The sequence below is a fragment of the Mesoplodon bidens genome (assembly GCF_964165515.1).
Source record: "Mesoplodon bidens genome assembly, chromosome: 7".
In the NCBI taxonomy this organism is placed as follows: domain Eukaryota; kingdom Metazoa; phylum Chordata; class Mammalia; order Artiodactyla; family Ziphiidae; genus Mesoplodon; species Mesoplodon bidens.
In genome coordinates this window covers 63885883-63908173 of record NC_138164.1, presented here as the reverse complement: position 1 = coordinate 63908173, position 22291 = coordinate 63885883, and the positions used below count along the sequence as shown (strand labels likewise).

The 22291-nt window shown below is 42.4% G+C and overlaps 1 protein-coding gene across 8 annotated transcripts in view; it reads left to right on the top strand.

The window, feature by feature from the left end:
• PAK1 (p21 (RAC1) activated kinase 1) overlaps positions 1–22291 on the top strand; it is a 236681-nt gene that overhangs the window by 71784 nt on the left and 142606 nt on the right. For 6 of the 8 annotated variants that reach the window (XM_081241109.1, XM_081241114.1, XM_081241110.1 and 3 more), the window contains one exon: positions 8172–8357. The gene's annotated coding sequence lies outside the window, so the exon portion shown is untranslated. Of the gene's footprint in view, positions 1–8171; positions 8358–16770; positions 17415–22291 lie in introns of those variants that run through there. The other 2 variants (XM_081241111.1, XM_081241107.1) reach the window with 2 other exon arrangements.

Genomic DNA, 22291 nt, shown 5'->3' with positions numbered 1-22291 from the left:
CTGCGCCACCAGGGAAGCCCGATCATGGTTTTTATTCTTCAATTTGTTAATATGGTTTATCACATTGATTGATTTGTGTATATTGAAGAATCCTTGCATTGCTGAGATAAACCCCACTTGATCATGGTGTATGATCCTTTTGATGTGCTATTGGATTCTGTTTGCTAGTATTTTGTTGAGGATTTTTGCATCTATATTCATCAGTGATATTGACCTGTAGTGGTTCTTTTTGGGGACATCTTTGTCTGGTTTTGGTATCAGGGTGATGGTGGCCTCGTAGAATGGGTTTGGGAGTGTTCCCTCTGCTATATTTTGGAAGAGTTTGAGAAGGGTGGGTGTTAGCTCTTCTCTAAATGTTTGATAGAATTCGCCTGTGAAGCCATCTGTCCTAGGCTTTTGTTTGTTGGAAGATTTTTAATGACAGTTTCAATTTCAGTGCTTGTGATTGGTCTGTTTATCTTTTCTGTTTCTCCTGGTTTAGGCAGAAGGTTGTGCTTTTCTAAGAATTTTTCCATTTCTTCCAGGTCGTCCATTTTATTGGCATACAGTTGCTTTTAGTAATCTCTCATAATCCTTTGTATTTCTGCAGTGTCAGTTGTTACTTCTCCTTTTTCATTTGAAATTCTGTTGATTTGAGTCTTTTCCCTTTTTTTCCTGTTGAGCCTGGCTAAGTGTCATCAATTTTTTTTATCTTCTGAAAGAACAAGCTTTTAGTTTTATTGATCTTTGCTATTGTTTCCTTCATTTCTTTTTCATTTATTTCTGATCTCATCTTTATGATTTCTTTCCTTCTGCTAACTTTAGGTTTTATTTTGTTCTTCTTTCTCTAATTGCTTTAGGTGTAAGGTTATGTTTTTTTTTTTTTTTTTTTTTTTTTTTGCGGCAGGCGGGCCTCTCACTGCTGTGGCCTCTCCCGCTGCAGAGCACAGGCTCCGGACGCGCAGGCCCAGCGGCCATGGCCCACGGGCCCAGCCGCTCCGCGGCATGTGGGATCCTCCCAGACCGGGGCACGAACCCGTGTCCCCTGCATCGGCAGGCGGACTCTCAACCACTGCGCCACCAGGGAAGCCCAAGGTTATGTTTTTTATGTGAGATTTTTCTTGTTTCTTGAGGTAGGATTGTATTGCTATAAACTTCCCTCTTAGAACTGCTTTTGCAGCATCCCATAGGTTTTGGGTCATCGTGTTTTAATTGTCATTTGTTTCTAGATATTTTTGATTTCCTCTGTGATCTCTTGGTTATTTAGTAATGTATTCTTTAGCCTCCATGTGTTCGTATTTTTTGCAGTTTTTTCCCTATAATTGATAATAGTATCATAGTGTGTTGGTAGAAAAGATACTTGATACGATTTCAATTTTCTTAAATTTACCAAGGCTTGATTTGTGACCCAAGATAAGATCTATCCTGGAGAATGTTCCATGAGCACTTAACAAGAAAGTGTATTCTGTTGTTTTTGGATACAATGTCTTATAAATATGAATTAAGTCCATGTTTTTTAATGTGTCATTTAAAGCTTGTGTTTCCTTATTTATTTTCATTTTGGATGATCTGTCCATGGGTGAAAGTGGGGTGTTAAAGTACCCTACTATTTTTGTGTTACTGTCGATTTCCCCTTTTATGGCTGTTAACGTTTTTAGGTATTGAGGTGCTCCTATGTTGGGTGCATAAATATTTACAATTGTTATATCTTCTTCTTGGATTGATCCCTTGATCATTATGTAGTGTCCTTCTATGTCTCTTGTAATAGTCTTTATTTTGTTTTTATTTATTTATAAATTTGTTTATTTTATTTATTTATTATTTTTGGCTCTGCTAGGTGTTCGTTGCTGCGTGCGGGCTTTCTCTAGTTTCCATGAGCTGGGGCTACCCTGCATTGCAGTGCATGGGCTTCTCATTGCAGTTGCTTCTCTTGCTGCGGAGCACAGGCTCTAGGCACGAGGGCTCAGTAATTGTGGCTCATGGGCTCTAGAGTGCAGGCTCAGTAGTTGTGGCTCACAGGCTTAGTTGCTCTGTGGCATGTGGGATCTTCCTGGACCAGGGCTTGTACCCGTGTACCCTGCATTGGCAGGTGGATTCGTAACCACTGAACCAGCAGGGAAGTCCAATAGTCTTTATTTTACAGTCTATTTTGTCTGATATGAGAATTGCTACTTCAGCTTTCTTTTGATTTCCATTTGCATGGAATATTTTTTTCCATCCTCTCACTTTCAGTCTGTATGTGTCCCTAGGTCTGAAGTGGGTCTCTTATAGACAGCATATATATGGGTCTTGTTTTTGTATCCATTCAGCCAGTCTATGTCTTTTGGTTGGAGCATTTAATCCATTTACACTTAAGGTAATTATCGATATGTATGTTCCTATTACCGTTTTCTTAATTGTTTTGGGTTTGTTATTGTAGGTCTTTTCCTTCTCTTGTGTTTCCTGCCTAGAGTAGTTCCTTTAGCATTTGCTGTAAAGCTGGTTTGGTGGTGCTGAACCCTCTCAGCTTTTGCTTGTCTGTAAAGGTTTTAATTTCTCTGTCGAATCTGAATGAGATCCTTGCTGGGTAGCATAATCTTGGTTGTAAGTTTTTCTCTTTCATCACTTCATATATGTCCTATCACACCCTTCTGGCTTGCAGATTTTCTGCTGAAAATTCACCTGTTAACCCTATGGGGATTCTCTTGTATGTTATTTGTTGCTTTTCCCTTGTTGCTTTTAATATTTTTTCTTTGTATTTAATGTTTGATAGTTTGATTAGTATGTGCCTTGTCATGTTACTCCTTGGATTTATCCTGTATGGGTTCTTTGCACTTCCTGGGCTTGATTAACTATTTCCTTTCCCATATTAGGGAAGTTTTCAGCTATAATCTCTTCAAATATTTTCTCAGTCCTTTCATTTTCTCTTCTTCTTCTGGAACCCCTATAATTTGAATTTTGATGCATTTAATGTTGTCCCAGAGGTCTCTGAGACTGTCCTCAATTCTTTTCATTATTTTTTCTTTAATCTGCTCTGCTGTAGTTATTTCCACTATTTTATCTTTCAGGCCACTTATCCATTCTTCTGACTCAGTTATTGTGCTATTGATTCCTTCTAGAGAATTTTTAATTTCATTTATTGTGTTGTTCATCATTGTTTGTTTGCTCTTTAGTTCTTCTAGGTCCTTGTTAAACATTTCTTGTATTTTCTCCATTCTATTTCCAAGATTTTGGGTCATCTTTACTATCATTACTGTCATTGTTATCATTATAATTATTCAATTATCTGAATTCTTTTTCAGGTAGACTGCCTATTTCCTCTTCATTTGTTTGGTCTGGTGGGTTTTTACCTTTCTCCTTCATCTGCTGTGTATTTCTCTGTCTTCTCATTTTGCTTAACTTACTGTGTTTGGGGTCTGGTTTTCACAGGCTGCAGGTTCATAGTTCCTATTGTTTTCGGTGTCTGTCCCCAGTGGGTAAGGTTGGTTCAGTGGGTTGTGTAGGCTTCCTGGTGGAGGGGACTGGTGCCTGTGTTCTGGTGGATGAGGTTGGATCTTGTCTTATGGTGGGCAGGACCATGTCTGGTGGTGTGTTTTTGGGTGTCTGTGAATTTATTATGATTTTAGGCGGACTCTGCTAACGGGTGGGGTTGTGTTCCTGTCTTGCTAGTCATTTGGCATGGGGTGTTCAGCATTGGAGCTAGCTGGTCATTCAGTGGAGCAGGGTCTTAGTGTTGAGACAGAATTCTCTGGGAGATCTGTCGCCAATTGATATTACGAGGGGCTGGGAGGTCTCTGGTGGACCAATGTCCTGAACTCGGCTCTCCCACCTCAGAGGCTCAGGCCTGACACCAGGCCGGAGCACCAAGACCCTGTCTGTCACACGGAATTATCAAGATAGTGGTCATTGGCAAGCGAAACCACAAGAGAAGAGGCCCGTGCTATGCCTGGTCCTGCTGAGCAATATTCAGACTTCAGCTCATTCTGGCAACAGGGCAACTGGGTCGACAACGCAAGGCAGGACAGGGTCCATGAGGCGGGTGGCACTCATCTGGTGCGCAAACTGAGGGAGCCAGTCGAAGCCCTCGGGGAATGCGACAGTGGCCAGGACTCCGGCCTCCTGTGGCTGTGGCCTCTTTGGGGTCTCCCTCCTGGTGTCAGGTCACTCTCATTCCTGCTTTGGTGGTGGTGCCTTTACCCTGAGCTTCTTCACTGGGCGAGTGTTCCCTGAGGCAACGTGTGAAAAATGCAGGCCTTGCTTGACCCTCACTCTTTAAAAAAAAAAACTTTCCCCCCAGCTTTATTGAGATATAATTGGAACATAACATTGTATAATTTTAAGGTTTAAAATATGTTGATCTGATACATTTATAAATTGCAAAATGATTACCACCGTAGTATTAGTTACCACCTTCATCCGGTAACATAGTTAGCATTTTCTTTTTGTGGTGAGAACATTTGAGATACACTCTGTATCAAGTATATGATAGAGTATTATTAGCTGTAATCACCATGCTGTGCATTAGGTCCCCAAACTTGTTAATCTTATCACTGGAAGTTTATACCCTTTGAGCCATAGCTCCCCCTAACTTCCATCCCCCAAGTCCTGGTAACCACCACTCTACTCTCCATGACCCTCACTCTGAATTGCCGTATTATGGTGCTCAACAGAGTTACTGTCTTCTTATGCAACATCACTTCTTACAACCGGTACCCACCCATCTTTTTTTCTTTCCTGAAGCTACAGTTTTCTCTTTAAAAAATGCTCCTTCGGAGAGTTAACTCTCTGCCAATTATATCTAGCATATAGTGCATCTTCCAGCTGAAAAGAGTAGGACCTTTAAGTCCTGAATTTGGGATAAGAAAACAAGTCCACAAGAGTGACCAGTTATTAAAAATAGAATGAATTCTACTCAGATTTTCTAGAAAAGATATATCTCGGCTGCATGATCGATTGTATTGTCAACCTGCCAATATAATATTTGTGTATCTGGTGAAATCTTGGAGAAGCAATAGGGAAGGGAAGTCTATGATTTTACTTGATAGGAGGCCACACAGAGAAAAATAACAATAAACATCATTTACCTTTTTGGGGCCTATGATTATCTCATTTAATTTTTAAAAAAATTTATTTTCTTTTAACCCTTTGACCAACATCTCCTCATTCTTCCCAACCTAGTCCCTGGCAACCACCATTCTACTCTCTGTTTCTATGAGTTTGGCTTTTTTTTTTAAAGCCAAACATATATATATATGTTTGGCTTAAAACATATACTTTAAGCCAAACATATACTTTTCCACATAAAAGTGAGATATTGCAGTATTTGTCTTTCTGTCTGACTTATTTCATTTAGTGTAATACCGTCAAGTCCCTCCATGTTGCAAATGGCAGGATTTCCATCTGTTTATGGTTGAATTAAAAAACAATGTGTGTGGGCTTCCCTGGTGGCGCAGTGGTTAAGAATCTGCCTGCCAATGCAGGGGACACGGGTTCAAGCCCTGGTCTGGGAAGATCCCACATGCCGTGGAGCAACTAAGCCCGTGCGCCACAACTACTGAGCCTGCGCATCTGGAGCCTGCGCTCCGCAACAGGAGAGGCCGCGACAGTGAGAGGCCTGCGCACCGCGATGAAGAGTGGCCCCCGCTAGCCGCAACTAGAGAAAGCCCTCGCACAGAAACGAAGACCCAACACAGCCATAAAATAAATAAATAAATAAATAAATAATAAAAATTAAAAAAAAAAAAACAATGTGTGTGTATGTGTGTGTGTGTGTGTGTCACATTTCTGTTATCCATTCATCCACTGACAGACACTTAGGTTGTTTCCATGTCTTGGCTATTGTAAACAATGCTGCTATGAACATTAGGGTGCAGATCTCTCAAGATAGTGATTTCATTTCCTTCAGACATATCACCAGAAGTAGAAGTGCTGAATCATGTAATAGTTTTATTTTTAGTTTCTTGAAGAGCCTTCATACTGTTTTCCAAAGTGGCTGTACAATTTACATTTCCACCATCAGTGCACAAAGGTTCCCTTTTCTCGACATCCTCTCTATTGCTTGTTATTTTCTGTCTTTTTGATAATAGCCATTCTAACACATGTGAGGTGATAATCTCATTGTGGCTTTGATTTGCATTTCACTGATGATTAGAGTGTTGAGCATCATTTCATATACCTGTTGGCCATCTGTGTGTCTTCTTTGGAAAAATATTAGAACAGTTAGGCTAAATTGCTCTAAATCCTGGCTTCACCAGGCTGTGTGACCTGGTGTAAGGTATACAGTTTCTCTATGTTTTAGTTTCCTCATCTGTAAAAATAGGTAAATTTCCTTTATAAAGTTGTTTGAAGTAATGTGTGTAGAATACTTGACATATAACCTGGATAATGGTAAGCACTCAATAAGTGTTTTCCCTTATTATTGTTCAGTTGTGATCTCTTTGGGCACAGGCTCTATGATCTCTGTCACAGTTCATTGATATGGTTTCAGATTCCACACTGCAACCAACCTTGAAGAACATATTGCAACAGATTAAATGTAGAAGCAGATATAATAGTCCAGTTGTGTTCCATTGATCTAGATAGTAAAAAGATTTTTTTTTAAATGCTACTCTTCTTGCTAGATTTTTTTTGTTTGAGTAAATATAGTTATTTTCTGTAAAACCTTTTCTTTATGTTAATGTACAAAGGAATTACTAATGTTATTTTAAAATAAATTACTAAGTATTTAAAATTTTCTCAGTTTTAATTTTTAATATGGTAAATGTTGATAGATAGAACCTATATAAACAATGTTCTTTGGATCCTCAGTCATTCTTAAGAGTGTAAAGGAGTCCGGAGACCAAAAAGATTGAAAACCATTGTCCTGCCTTGCAGTTGGATCCCTGCCACACCACCCAGGACAACTGGCCTCCAGTCTGTGCTTTAACACTTCACAGGATGGGGAAGTCATCACCTCCTGGAGCAGCTGGTTTTATCTTTGGGCTACTCTGCCTCTTAGAAGGTTCTTGCAATGAGTCAAAAATCTTTGTTTTGGAGGCTCCCACTGACAGTTCTTAGACCCACCCCTTATTTTCACACATTGCAATTTGGGACCCTCTTCCAGGTCTGGAAGACAGTCATCAGTTCCCCTTTGTGGTGGTCCCAGAGGGAATCACCCTGTCCTTCGTGTGACTAAAGTGCATATGTATTTTTCTGAGTCAGCCAGTGATTTGTAGGAAGCATTGCCAAGCTAGATAGCTCACAACTGCTTTTCCAGGGGCCAGAAGATTATCTCCAGTCCCACACTGAATTTGAGAAACTCATTTTGTTGTTGTTTTTACCAGTAAATTAAAATTTTCCATTATAAATCACATATGCGTCTTAAGAAAATAAAGTAGGGAAAAAGAGACTTAAAAATGAAAATGGGGTCATGATTAGTGCTGACTTTCTTGTCTTGGCATCTAGCTCCCTTTCAGGCTTGCCCTGAATGCCATTTTTTTTCAGCAATTCCTAAAGCAGTTATAGGTACTATGCCTCCAGAGGTCTGCCGGGTTGACAGGCTGCCTGCTGCCTGGTCAGTCCCCAGCCCTTTAAGGACAGCTGAGGAGGAGCACTCAGAGGAAACAGGAAGCTCTCAAGGAACGTGATTCTTGTGCTATCTGAAGGTATTTTAGGCCAGATCTCTCCAGGCAAGTTGGGGTAAGAGGGGATAGACGCTTTACTACAACAGAGATTGGTAAATTTTTTCTGCATTTTTTGGAGGTAAAAAATGAAGTTCTTATGGAAATTCTACTTCTGAGAATCTATTCTAAGGAAATGATGAGAGATTTAGATGGTGTTATGTGTCTATCATTATTCATAAAACTTGGAAACAAGCTAAATATTCTACAATAAACGTTCAGTTTAAAAACTATCTATAAGGGAATAGGGGTATATGGGAAATCTCTGTACTTTTCCCTCAATTTTGCTGTGAACCTAAAACTGCTCTAAAAAAATGAAAATCTTAAAAAAGAAACCTGTCTATGTGCTTGTATATTCTGTGCTGCTTAATAATAAATTACATTTACAAAATCTTTTTAATGATGTGGGAAAATTCTCAACATAGCATGTTAGTTGCTTAGTATATGACTAGCATGCAGTTTTTATATAAATATTTGTTGACTGAAAATTGAAAAAAGAAGATAAGAAACTATACATACAGTACAGTCTTGATTGTATAAATATTTTTGTTACAGAGTGAAAAAAATGGATGACACCAATGTATCTCACATGGAGGAAACTGTCTTTATGAAAAATCTTTGAAATGCCCTGCAGACACAGATGTCAGCAGATGCCCAGCTCAGACAAGGGGAAGCTGTTTTGCATGAAACAAAGAGAGGAGTATGGTTTATTGCTTGTGAAAAGGAGGGGGAAGAAAGAAGGTATTGGTCAACACTCTTGCAATTGCAAATGACAGAAATTTAACTCAATGTGGCTTAAGGGAAAACCCAGATATCTAGTTAGACATGGTTGGATTCAGGAAGTCAAACTTTGTCATCCATATTTGCGTTTTCTCTCCATCTCTTGATTTTGTTTTCCTTTGCCTTGATTCACTCTCAAGCAGACTTTTCACTTGTGCTGGCAAAGATGGGCACTAGCAATGCTAGGCTGACCTTTCTACCAGCTCAGTGGCCCCAGGGGTAAGAGTTCTTCACTCACCAAGAATTCCCTCAAGCCTATCCCTGAATAGTAGTCTGGCCGGGGAGATGGAATGTACCGATTATCTGGGTTTCATCACCTGTTTGGATCACTGGAATAGGCTGGGGTCAGCCCTGCTCAAGTCATTTAGAAGTTCCAAAAATAATTTGCAGAGTTCCTGGCATGGAGCTTCTAGAACCCTTGGAATTTCCTGAGTGACTAAAGTGTCTTTATTATTCATGAGTCCCTTGGATCACTCCTGAGTTTATGCTAATGAGGGGACTCATGGTGGGACCCTGCATAGCTTTAAGATTGAGAATGGTCACCAGAAAGACCAACCACTGATTAGAAGGTTGGGACTTTGAGCCAGCCCAACCTCCAGGGAGGGAAGAAGGATTGCGTTCAAGTGCATGGTCCATGATTTAATCAACGAAACGCCAATAAACCTTTGGACAGCAAAGCTCAGTGGAGGTTCCTTGTTGGTGAACTCATTTTGGGAAGATGAAGTGCCCTCATCCCATGGGGAGAGAGCACAGAAGCTCTGTGTTCAGGACCCTTCCAGACCTTGCCCTATGTGTCTCTTCATTTGGCTGGTCTGATCTGTATCCTTTAAAACTCTAATTGTAAGTATAGTGCTATCCTCAGTTTTGTGTCATTCTGCTGAATTATGGAACCTGAGGGGGATTGGAGGAACCCTCTGGATTTGTAGCCAGTTGGTTGGGAGTATGGGTGGCCTGGGCCCCTACTTGCTCCTGGTGTCTGGAGTGGGGGCAGTCTTGTTGGGGACTGTGCCCTTACAGCTGTGGAGTCTGACAATAACTCTGGTTGCTTAGTGTCAGAATTGAAATTGCAGCACAACAGATGACATCAGAATAGTTGGGGTTGAAACAGAATAGGACTGAGTCTGGATCCATGGACTGCAGAACAGTGGAAGAGGTGTGGAGTCAGGAGCCTAGAGGCCAGGTGGTTATGATAACAGAAGATCACTGGGAAGAAACTGAAATCTTGAAGAGGGCTTTGGAGTTTCACAAGATAGGGAGTTGGAGAGAAGAGGAGTTTAAACCAATTTTATCTCAACCTTTCAGCAGAGGAGGGTCCCCAGCTGAACTGACTTACATACATTAATCTTTGCTATAAGAATCTGTGTTCACAGGTTTTCATTTTCATGAAGTGATTACAACTAGTTTTTCCAAGTGATCAAACTTCTTTCACTCACTTATGGTCAGACTCACTTATCTTACACATGTGCATTCAAAGGCCTTCCAGTCACTCTCAGAGCCAGGTGTCGAAGCAGAGAATGGAAACGCTGGCTGATGCAGGATAGTGGATTTGCAAGGCGAGTGCAAGAAAAAGTCAAGAGGGCAAGATACATCAACCAGGATGTGTCTGTTCTATCTGTAAAAGCCCCAAATGCCAGAAAGTTCAGTGGTGTGTGTGTGTGTGTGTGTGTGTGTGTGTGTTGGCAGCACATATCAACTCAATGTTTTAGGGAGCAGTATGAACTCAGGACCATATCAGCTCACATAAATTAACATTCCCACTTCTGGCTGGATTGATGAATACTTCTGGTTCATAAGTCAATGTGTGAGTTTCCCCATAGAGCAGGCCCTCCACAAAAACATGTAAAATACCTTATTGTATTTTCCTCACAAATAATCACTGAGAATGGTTGAGTCTTATTCCCTTTGTCTTTTGTTTTTAAACCAGAGTTAATAATAAAATAAACTTTAGGTGTTTTATTTTTATTTATTTTTATTTTTGGCTGCGTTGGACCTTCCTTGCTGCACACGGGCTTTCTCTAGTTGTGGTGAGTGGGGCTACTCTTCGTTGCGGTGCGCGGGCTTCTCATTGTGGTGGCTTCTCTTGTGGAGCACGGGCTCTAGGTGCGTGGGCTTCAGTAGTTGTGGCTCGCGGGTTCTAGAGCACAGTAGTTGTGCACAGGCTTAGTTGCTCTGCGGTATGTGGGATCTTCCCAGACCAGGGCTCAAACCCGTGTCCCTTGCATTGGCAGGCAGATTCTTAACGACTGTGCCACCAGGGAAGCCCTAGGTCAGTTTTAATAAGCCATTGTCACAATCAGGATCATAAACATATCCATCACCCCCAAAGTTTTTGGTGCCCTTTGTGATCTCCCTCCCACTCTTTCTCCCAAACCCAGACAACAACTGATCTCCTTTGTCACTGTAGATTTGTTCACATTTTCTAGAATATTTTATCAATGGAATCATATGCTATATATTCTTTTTTTTTTTTTTTTTTTTTTTTTTTTTTTGCGGTACGCAGGCCTCTCACTGTTGTGGCCTCTCCCGTTGTGGAGCACAGGCTCCAGACGCGCAGGCTCAGCAGCCATGGCTCACGGGCCCAGCCGCTCCGCTGCATGTGGGATCTTCCCAGACCAGGGCACGAACCCGCGTCCCCTGCATCGGCAGGCGGACTCTCAACCACTGCGCCACCAGGGAAGCCCTATATATTCTTTTTTTATGTGGCTTCTTTCACTCAGCATAATTTGTTGAGATTCATAAATTGTTCATTCTTTTTTATTGCTGAGTAGTATTCCATTGTATGGATATACCTCAATTTGTTTATCCATTCACTTGTTGATGAACATTGGTACAATTTCATAAGTTTTGATATACATACACACACATGGAGCCATTGCTCCAACCAAGATACCCATCACCACCAAAAGTTTATCTCCAGTGTTTGGCTATTACAAATAAAACTACTATGAATATTCATGTAAGAGAACTTCTATGGATATAGCTTTCATATGTTTTCTCTTTAGTAAATATCTAAGATTAGAATTATTACATCATTTGGTAGGTATACCTTTAACTTTTTAAGACACTTCCAAACTGTGTTTTAAGAAACTGTTTTCTAATCTAGTATACATCACCACTCTTCTAAATTCTCGCCAACACATGGTTTGGTAAGTCTTCTTAATATTTTACATTCTAAAAAGTATATAGTGGCATTTTATCATGGTTTTAACTTGCATTTCCATAATGGCTAATGATATTGATCAACTTTTCATATGTTGTTAAGATTTTTATGCATTTTCTTCCTGTTCTTTATATGTATATATTAACCCTTTACTATATGGGGAAAAATGCTTCCCCAAATTTTTGCTCATTACTGAAATTTCATATTGATGGCTAATAATTTCTATTATAATTAATGTAATAACTATGGTGTTTTCTAATGGAAAGTAGGTCTAAGCTTGATATTATAATAATATTGATAATGAACTCCAACCTTTAGATGACTCTGAATTTTGTCATTTTGTGAAAAAAAGGTGAAGAGTTCTGAAGCAACTGAGAATTTAGCAGCAGTTGCAGTATTGATCTTAGCCATTTTCTTATTTTTTGGCAGCTCTGAAAATCAGTGTGATCTGACTCTGCAATGAGTTTGGGAACTGCTTTGCCCAAAATCAGAGTGATTTTTCTAAAAGCTAAAACATTTATTTTAGCTCAACATGATGGCCTCTGAGAATACATTTAGCAGAGAACATCAACTAATGCAATCTTACTATATTTTCAGAGACTCTGAAAGTTCATCTTTAAATGGAATATTCTCTTTGTATTAGAGGACTTGCATAAGTTGCATTTATAGTCACCCTAGGCATAAATTCAGTGTGTAAAATCTGGCTCAATCTTCCCATTCCAGATGAGGAAACTGGGGCTCTGGGAAGTAGAGATTTTCCCAAGGGAACCTGGTGAGATAGTGGCAGTGAGCACAGTTTAGGTAAGGTGGGCAGTGCTCTCTATCCTGTCTCTTCTCTGAGTGAGATCAACAGTGAGTAAATTATAAGACCATAGAAAGTGAGTGCTGAAAGGAGAATTAGAGACCACTCAGTCTACTCCTCTTATTGTAAAGTGAGAAAACTGAGGCCTGTGGCAGGGGAGCAGCATGTCCAAGGCCATGTATAGCAAGTTTATCACATAATTGAGACTGAAAGTTGGGTCTCCTGATGCTTAGTTTTCAGGATGGCTGAGCAGGTCTGCTGCCTCTGCAGTGAATGAGGGGCCAGAGTCCGGGACTACGCACAGAAGTTTGATGGGATTTGGAAAATTTCCTTGTGGAGGTGACAAGCACTCGAGTTGTCTTTATAGCCCAGTAATAAGGTGATGGCATCATCCATATTCCCTCTACCAATGACTCTTCCATGGCAACGTAGCTGAGACTGAGGCTAAAGGGCCAAAAAGCTAAGGATGCTCTCCATAGCAGATGAAAAGTCATGCATGTGTCTCTTTCCATGCATCATTCATTTGGCCGCCCATTTTTCCATCCCTTCATCCATCCACACACCATTCAACAAAACCTACTCTGGCCATTATCCTTGTCATTGAGGAGCTCCCTGACTCTTGGGACAGGCAGACATGTAAACAATGAATTAAGATGCAAAATGTAATAAAGAAATAACTAAAGGGACTTCCCTGATGGCACAGGGGTTAAGAATCCGCTTGCCAATGCAGGGGACATGAGTTCGAGCCCTGGTCCAGAAAGATCCCACATGCCGTGGGGCAACTAAGCCCGTGCTCCACAACTACTGAGCCTGCGCTCTAGAGCCCACAAGCCACAACTACTGAGCCCACGTGCCACAACTACTGAAGCTCACGAGACTAGAGCCTGTGCTGTGCAACAAGAGAAGCCACCACAATGAGAAGCCCGTGCATGGCAACCAAGAGTAGCCCCAACTCACTGCAACTAGAGAAGGCCTGTGCACAATGAAGACCCAACACAGACAAAAATAAATAAATTAAAAAGAAAAAAAAAAGAAAGAACTAAAGATTCATTGGAAAACCTAAGAGGTAGTACCTAATCCATCTAGGGTAGAAGAAAGAAGAGAGGGCAAGAAAAGGCTTCCCAGAGGTGTTATCATGTGTTGAGTCTAGAAAGATGAGCAGGAAATATTCAGATGAAGAACAGAAAGGAGGAAATGCATTCCAGGATGAGGGAACAGCCTGAGCAAAGATACCTCTAAAATTGTATGAATAATATCACCATTTATTTAAAAAATATATGTGTTTGGGCTTCCCTGGTGGCACAGTGGTTGAGAGTCCGCCTGCTGATGCAGGGGACACGGGTTCGTGCCGGGAAGATCCCACATGCCATGGAGCGGCTGGGCCCGTGAGCCATGGCCACTGAGCCTGCGCGTCCGGAGCCTGTGCTCCGCAACGTGAGAGGCCACAACAGTGAGAGGCCTGCGTACTGCAAAAAAAAAAAAAAAAAATAGGGTTGAGCTTTGGAGGACACAAACCATTATAAAATCTAAGATGTGTTTTGCCCAACTAAGAACAAGTTTTCACTTCCTTGGTGGTTGATGTTGTCATTATTGAGAATGCATGCTCTAGCACTCGAATGGGATGGGAGTAATGTTAATTATAATTCATGGAATTGGCTGGAACTATCTTAAAAGCCCTGAAGAAAGAGAATTTCAGGCTCAGGTCATCCACCTATCAATTCAGGACATGTATGAGATCCAGAAGACCTACATGGAAGATTTTTAAAAAACCCTCTTTTCCTGCAGCTAGAGAGCAGATTATGCTGAAAATCAGGCCCAGAATGTAATAGTTGGGGTGTCAGAGACCCCTTGACTGTTCTCTTATGCTAAAGTCAGCGTTCCTGTGGGTAGGGAGTGGGATGAGGCCTGGGATGGAGACATTTGGGTGGATGCAACTGAGAACCTGGCACCTCTAACAAGGAGCCCTTCCCACTTGTTAGCATAGAGCAGTCGCCCTTGACTTGAGACTGTGTTAGTTTCCTATTGCTGCTGTAACAAACTATCACAACTGTAGTGGCTTAATACAGCAAACATTCATTATTTTACAGTTCTGTGGCCCAGAAGTCTGAAATTAGTATCACTGGGCTAAAATCAAGGTGTTGGCAGGGCTCTGTTTCTTTCCGGAGGTTCCAAGGAACAATCTGTTTTCTTGCCTTTTCCAGCTTTTGGAGTTGTTTTTATTCCTTAGTTGGTCGCTCTCTTCCTCTGTCTTCAAAAGGTGGATGGAGTGCTCTTCACATTGAATCACATCTCACATCTGACCTCTTACGTAGTCTAATCTACCTCTTCCTCACTCTTCTGCCTACTTTCCCCACGTTTAAGAATCCTTGTGATTACACTGAATACACCTGGACAATCCAGAATAACCTCCTCATCTCAAGATCTTTAATTTAATCACACCTGCAAAATCCCTTTTGTCGTTGAAGGTAATATATCCATAGGCCCTGGGGATTAGGATGTGAACATTTTTAGGGAGCCATTATTCTGCCCACCACTGAGACCATGCAAAAACAGTTTAGATTAGAACTAATTTACTGGGTTATGATCTTGGGTTAAGTTACTTAACCCCTGTGTACCTCACTTTCCTCACCAATAAAATGGGGGGATAACAGTAGTCTATCTCAAAGGGTTGTTAGAGGTTTAAAAGAGAGGGTGCTTAGAACAGTATCTGGCACAAGGTAAGTACTTTGTGAGCATTTATTAAATACATTTTCATAACACTGATTCTTACTATATGTCAGGCACTCTTCTAGATACTGGGGATATGGATAGTACGGGTAGGAATATGACTTACTTTCAAGGAGCTCAGGGCATCAGATACACAAAGAAAGTTACTATGCTGTCTGCTACATGCCATTAAAGGCATGGAAGTATTATAAGATTACAGCATTGTGAAGGCTCAGGGAAACTTAAGAAATATTAGTTTAATGAAAAAATAAAAAGGACGTTTGAGCTGGGCTTTGTAGAATGAATAGGTGTTGGGCAGTGAGATAAAGAGAGAAGGGCTAGAGACATGAAGAAATGTGTGTTCAAAGAACATTAAGTATCATTTCAGTGTGGCTGGAACAAAAGATATACCATGTGAGATGAAGCTAGAAAGGCTGGTGTAAGCACCAAGGTTGTACAGTGCCAAGTTAAGGAGTTTAGATTTTATCCTGAAAGCAACAAAACCCTTTCAGAGTATTTAAACAGGGGAAGACATCAGATCTGTGGTTTTAAAAGGACATTCTGGTCACCAGTAAGAATGGGTTGAATCTGGAGAGACAAAGCTGCTTCATTTGTCTAGGTGATGGTAGTAAGTGAAGAGAAGGGCAAGCACTTGAGAAATAGTTAGGATACTCTACAAGGACTTGGTGACCAATTTGATAAGGGTGTTGAGAGAGGAAGAATGGGGGCTATGTTCAGGTTTCTGGGTCAGTGGACTGCTGGATGGCAGTCCGTTCTCTAAGACCAGAAAGTAACATGAGTTGCAAGCTTGGGGGAAAAACGTAGTAGGAATAGCCAACATTTCAAACTGCTAAATTGCACTTGCTATTGTTATGGTAAAACTGAGGCTTAAAGAGATCAAGTTAAGGATACACACGTATAGAGAAATTGTGGCTTAGAAATGTTAAGGTCCTGTCACTAACATTTGTATAGCTGGAATTTGAAGCAAAGCAATCTGATTCCAAACCCCTCGTCACTAATGTTGTTTCAGTTTGGGTCATGTGGAATTTGAGGTACAGTGGGGTATGGAAGCACTGCACTGGAAAATAGAAGAGGCACTGGGAAATACAGAACCCGAGCTCAGGAAAAAGGTTTGCTTTGAATGTAGCCTTCAGGTAGGAGAAAAGCGGGAAAAGAAGCCCATTCTTCTCTGTCTGTAACAGCAGTTGAAACCTCCATTATCATTTCTTTGCCCCCTTCCCCCCTCCAAAAAAAAAACAAAAAAAAAAAACAGAAACAGTATAATAAATGTCTGGCTCTGAGGTCCCAGGAGATGGGGTAGTTTCCAAATTCAGCGCTTGGCAAGGAGCTAGCAGATGCCGTGGTGCTTTATAACCTTAAGAGGACCATAAGACTGGGGGGGTGAGCCATCTTCTTCGACACACCACTAACGCCCCCAGAAACCATCCCAAAGCCTTCCCGCGTCCAAGGAGCCTGCCCCTGTAGAGTGTGCGGGGCTCGAGGTGAGACGCGGGCGCAATGACGTCACGCGGTGGCCGGGTGATTCCCCAGCCTCTTGCGTCATGCACCGATGACGTCATTCGAGGAGCTTGCTCCCCGCCGCCTCTACCCCGGCTGGCCTCGCTCACGTAGGTCTGTCCAGCCCTTCCCGCCCCCTCCCACCTGCGGGAGGCGGGCCGAGCCGGGCAACGCCGGCGCCCAATCCTCGCGGGGGAGAGGGCGGGGGCCGGTGGGCGAGGCGGTCCGCCCGGGGGCCGGCGTACAATAGCTCGGCTTAGGTTGGGGAGGCGGCCCTGCAGCGGCTGCAGCTGCAGCTGGAGTCCAAGGTGTCGGCAGCACCGTAGACGCCCCCTCACGGTTCCCCCCTCCCCCTCTGCTCGTCTGTCGCGCCTACTCGCCCCCTCCCTCCCCGGCTCTGCTGTCCTACTCCACAGACGCTTTCCCTCAGACTCTTATCCCCTCTTTCAAGGAGCCCCGCGCTCGCGAGAGCCCCTCAAAGAACTCTCTGTCTCCCCACCTCCTCCCCCAGAGGCCACCCGAGCTCCTCACATCTCTGACCCTGGGAGCACGCACCCCCCTCAGCCGACTCGCCTAGCTCCCTCCGCCTCACCCCCATCCGACTCCCCCCACGGTCGCTGACCACCCCCCCCCCACCCCCGCCCAGTCCTGAGGGACTCCCCGGCACGAGCGGGGTGGGGAGGCGCCGAGAGAGCAGCGGCGGCGGCGGCGGCGGCGGGAGGGAGAAAGTGAAGCGTCCCCTCGTGCACTCGCGCGCTCACTCCCGGGCTCGGCCGCCGCCTCCGAGCAGGAGAAGGAGGAGGAGCCGAGTCGAGCCGAACGTGCGCGGAAGGTGAGAGCCGGCCTCCCGCCCGGTACCCCTAGCTGTGGGGCTGGGGCGGCGCGGGGTGGGGCGCCGGGGCCCATTCATTATCCGCGGCTGGGCCGGTTGGACTGGGGCGCCAGGTGAGGCGAGGCGGGGGCGGCCCCTGCGAGGCTGGCCGCTTCTGTCGGACCAACAAAGGCCCCCTGTGTACTAACCGGGGCAGCCGCCGGTTTCGGACGCCTGGGGCCCCGAGGGGCCCGGGGGAGGACAGGGGCAGGGGAGGGGACGGGAGATCCGACAGGTCCGGCCCCGGGAGCGACTCCCTTCCAAACTTTGTGGTCCTCCGATCCTAACACTGGCCCGCGACGGGGAAGCCAAGCAAGGCGGCGTCAGATTCATTGTGCACGAAAAAATCACCCCTGTCCAGGCCGTGGGGGGGAATCACCTATAGAGTTGAACTCCTTGAAAAATACGAGTGGATAGTGCTTGACTTGTGCTGCCCCTCCCCCACCCCGGGAATACTCTGTAACATGTGGAGTTAAAAACAAACGGGGAAAGGAGAATTGGAGTTACTTTATGTTCATTATTCCATTTCAAAAGACGTGATTTTTATAGCCTTTACTGTATTGAATATTTTCACAGCAAACATTACCGGGAGTGTTTTGGAAGAATACTTGAGAAGTTTTGGGTGTTTGTGGGTGCTGGGAGCAAAGTGCTTGTTGTTTGTTAAGCCCTTTGGGTAACTGTCTTATGCTCCCCTCCCTGCCCCCCCCGAACTGTGAAAAGTGAAGGGAAGGGTTAGTACTATGGTTACCAATAAAAATTCGAATCCACTAGTCTAGCCATTATTTTAAGAGCTGTTCCTGAGAAAAATCTTTAATTTTGCCTACTGTGTCTCTGGGTTCTCTCTCTCAACTTTATCAGGAGAAAACAGGAGTCAACAATACACAGATGCCTCCTCATTGGTCTTACCTTATGACTTCATCTACTTCCTGTGTGACCTTGAGCAGGTGACTTCCAGTCTTAAAGTTCCAGGAGTTTGCTTTTGTGCCCTAGAAACAGGCAGATGTCTACCACCGACTTAGTTTTCAAGACTGTACTGAAGCATCCCCCCACCCCACTACCCGCAGTGTGAAGTCTTTGCTGGCATCCACCCCCATACTCCTCTCAGGCAAAACTTTCTCACTGGGTCCCTCAGAGGCCTGGTAGGATTTCTACCACAGCACTTGTAACATTTTTTTGTTCCTATTTGGGAAATCCTAAATCAGGCGCATATGAAATCCACCTCACCTCAACTAGAAACTCTGCTTCTCAGAAGGGGTTTTGGAATGATGGACCCTGAAACATTCGCTGAAGCTTACCTACGTTAGCTCATGGGTCTATCTGGTAAATTTGCTTATTCAGTCGTTCATTTACCCAACATTACTGGAGTCTGGAGAGCTACTGTGTTCCAGGTCTCCTGCTAGGGCTATGGGGATTTAGAATCTATTAAGACACTCCCTGTCTTCAAAGAGCTCAAAGTCTAGTGGGTGAGGTAGACATGTAAACAATGAAGGCTTTCCCTAGTCTCTACTCCAGTTGTACAGGGAGTGGTGTGCAATAATTGAGGCTGCTGGACCTGTTTTTCAGGTCTTGTCCTGGCCAAAGTGAGTCCTTCAGGGAAGGTGGTGACCTGCTTCTCATCTATAAAATAGCACTTGACAAAGAGCTTTTTCAGTTCAATTCAGTATACATTTACTAAGCGCATGTTATGAGGCCCTGTGCTAGGTTTGGAGGAAGGAGTGCTTTCTAAAAGGAGGGCACTGAGTATCTAGAGAGATCTTTGTAAAACAAAACCCAGTGATTTATCCCCCCTACCCCGACTAGTCATTGCCTAAAGATAAAATTTTATACACTTTGACATGAGTAAGAAGCTCTCAGAGATTAGAATACTGCCAGCCTTTGCAGCCTCACTTTCTGTAAGTCCCCTGCCACTCTCATCTCTGCTTTTGCATGTGCTGTTTTTTCTGCCTGGAATACCACCCTGTACCTGCCTGTGGAGAAGTGCTTGTTGGACCTCTAGGAAGCAGTCCCTTAGTTTCTCCTCCTATTACCTCCATAGAATGAGTTGCTCTTCCACCCTTTGGCTCATGTACAGACCACTCTTAGAGGTCTCTATAGCTCTCTATTGCAAATATTTGAGTTTGTGCCTGTCTTTTCCATGAACCTGTGAATTTCTTGAGGGCAGGATCTGTTTAGTCCTAGTGCCTAGCAAAGCTTCTGGCAGTGAAGAAGTGTTTGAAATGAATGTATGAATAAAGAAGCAAGTCAAGACCCATGAGTTAGAGGTTACCTAATTCTTTGGGTTAGAATAATTAGCTCCAAGTGTGGTCTCTGCACCAGCAGCATCAATACAATCTGGAAATTTGTTAGAATTGCAAGTTGTTTGTCCCATTCCAGACCTACAAATGAAAAACTCTAGGGTAGGGGACTCCAAATATTTGCTTTAACAAGTCCTCCAGGTGATTCTGATACTTGCTAAAGTTTGAGAATCACTGGGTTAAGAGATCTGCTTTTGGTAAGACCAGCTCCTTGCCACCTCCCCTCCTCAGCCCTCCCTCCTTTTTCTTCCGTGGCACAAACTGCCTGACATTCCATTCCATCTATTCCATTCTGTTCCATTCCATTCCATCCTATCCTATTCTATTATACTCCATTCCATTCCATATCATCTATTTTTGCCACTTGATTGAAAGCTTCCTGAAAGCAGAGAATTTTGTTTTATTTACTGCTTTAATCCCAAGGCCTAGAATAGTGACTGTATATAGCAGGCACTCAAATATTTGTTGAATGAATAATATAAAAATTATTTAATCCCATTTACTGCCAGCTGCTACGTTGGGGGTTTATTCAGGAATAGTTCTCAGTAGGAAGAGGAACCACACTCCAATATGCAAAGCCAAGTGGATTCTAACATTTTGGGGGATTTATTTTAGATTGAGCTTTTCTTCCCTTTTACATCTGTCTTTCTCCACCGAAGCCTGGAGGATTTTTTTTTTTTTTTCTTTCAGCCAGGACCTTAAAATTGCACATAAAATATCCTAGGCCAGGCTTGTTTCTTGGGAACTTGCATGTGGTTTTGCAAGTTTAAATAAGCACCCTAATTTTTGAAACTTTTAACTTGAAACTATCTCTTCCTGATCTCCTGTGGTTTTTTTCTTTCTCTAGTGATACTTAAAGCCATACAAGGGCCTGTTTGACTCCACACAAAGGTTTCTCTTCCTTGTGAAGTTCTTAAAATATTTTGTTTCTTTCACTTTCTTATTAGCCCTAAGATACCATATCCAGTTTTCTCCTTTCCTAACTTCCCTCTGGGAGATTGGCTTCATTTGTTGCTTCATTTATTTGTAAACACTTGTTGAGTCCTTCTCTACCATATGCCAGGTCCCATGCTTGGACAGGATGTTCAGATATCCATAGGATGTGGTTCAAGTCCTTAAGGAGTTAAAGATACTAAAACATGATGTGATAAGTGTGGAAGTGAAGAAATTAAATAGAGGGATAAAGTGGTGCATACTCATAAAGATGGGACAAAGCTGTCTTTCTAATTTTTTTTCTCAGTTTTGGAATAGTTTATCAAACAAGCATCATTTTGATAAGCAGACTTTAAAATCTTTTAATTAAGAGGTTGGTGGCTTTATTGGGGAAAACTAAAACAAAAATAAAGGTAGAATCAGCAGTTGGTAATTTGAGATAATTCTCAGTTCTGTTGTTAATGAATTTTCCTTTCCCCCCTTTTTATCTTTCTAAATCATGACTAGAAAGTAGGGGAAAAGCTTTCTTTTTTTTAAATAGTAAAGAGAGAAGTTTAAGTTTATCAAAAAGAATATGCTGTTTCATTTTAATTCCTAAGGACTAATGTTATAATTTGGGTTGGGGTGAGTAATAAAACCCAGAGAAAGTCAGGAGACCTTAATTTAGTCTCTATATTACTGCATGACCTTATGGAAGTAATTTTATCTTTGTGCCTTTTGTCCTAACTGTAAAATAGGGTTAGTAACAGTTGCTATGACTAGCTTACAGCTATGAAGCAACTGAAAAAACACTGAATGTAAAGAAACTAAAGAAACTTTTGAAAACTATAATTTGTTAGCTGGTTGTTAGGTGGTGGTAAACTTATTAACAGCAGCTTACATTACTGAACAACTGTTATGTACCAGATACTATGCGAAATATTTTTTCCAATCTTCAAAATAAGCATGTAAGAAGATTGCTAGTATCTCTATATCATGGATAAGGAGGTTGAAACTCAGACTGGCAAAGGGAACTTGTTTAAGCTTTTGTTGAAAGTAAGTGGCAAACCTCAGTCCAGTCTATATCCATCTGATACCAGCAGTTATGTGGCATGTTCATTACCCCAGCTGCTTTAATTTTTCTGTATGGTGGGTGTAGGAATGTTTTGTAAGTGTACTGCTGTGAGAGTTAAAATCTTCCTTCATTTAGCCTCCTCTCTTTTTTTGTGCATAGAAAGACTGGTGAAGAAAGACTTACATGGATTTACATTTATCATTCATTAGGAAAAAGAATAGCACCTTTCCCTGGTGCGTTTTGTTCAGTCTTCACAAAAGCCATGTGAAATAGATATTCCCATTGGCTTGTGCAAAGGCGCATCATTAGCAAATGACTAAATATTGGTTTAAAACTACATTTTTTTGAATCTAAATGTTCTTTATTTTTGCCGCTATATCATATTGCCTTTTAAACTCTATCAGGCTAAACTTTGGGGCACTAGAAATGTCCTTTTAGATTGCTTTCTAATCTCTCTAACCTCTTCTCACTAAGAAATCCCAACTGAAGTCCACAGTTTGAACCCCCCAAAAATAATTGCTGATAAAACTCTGCCAGATGGTCATGATATTGCAGAC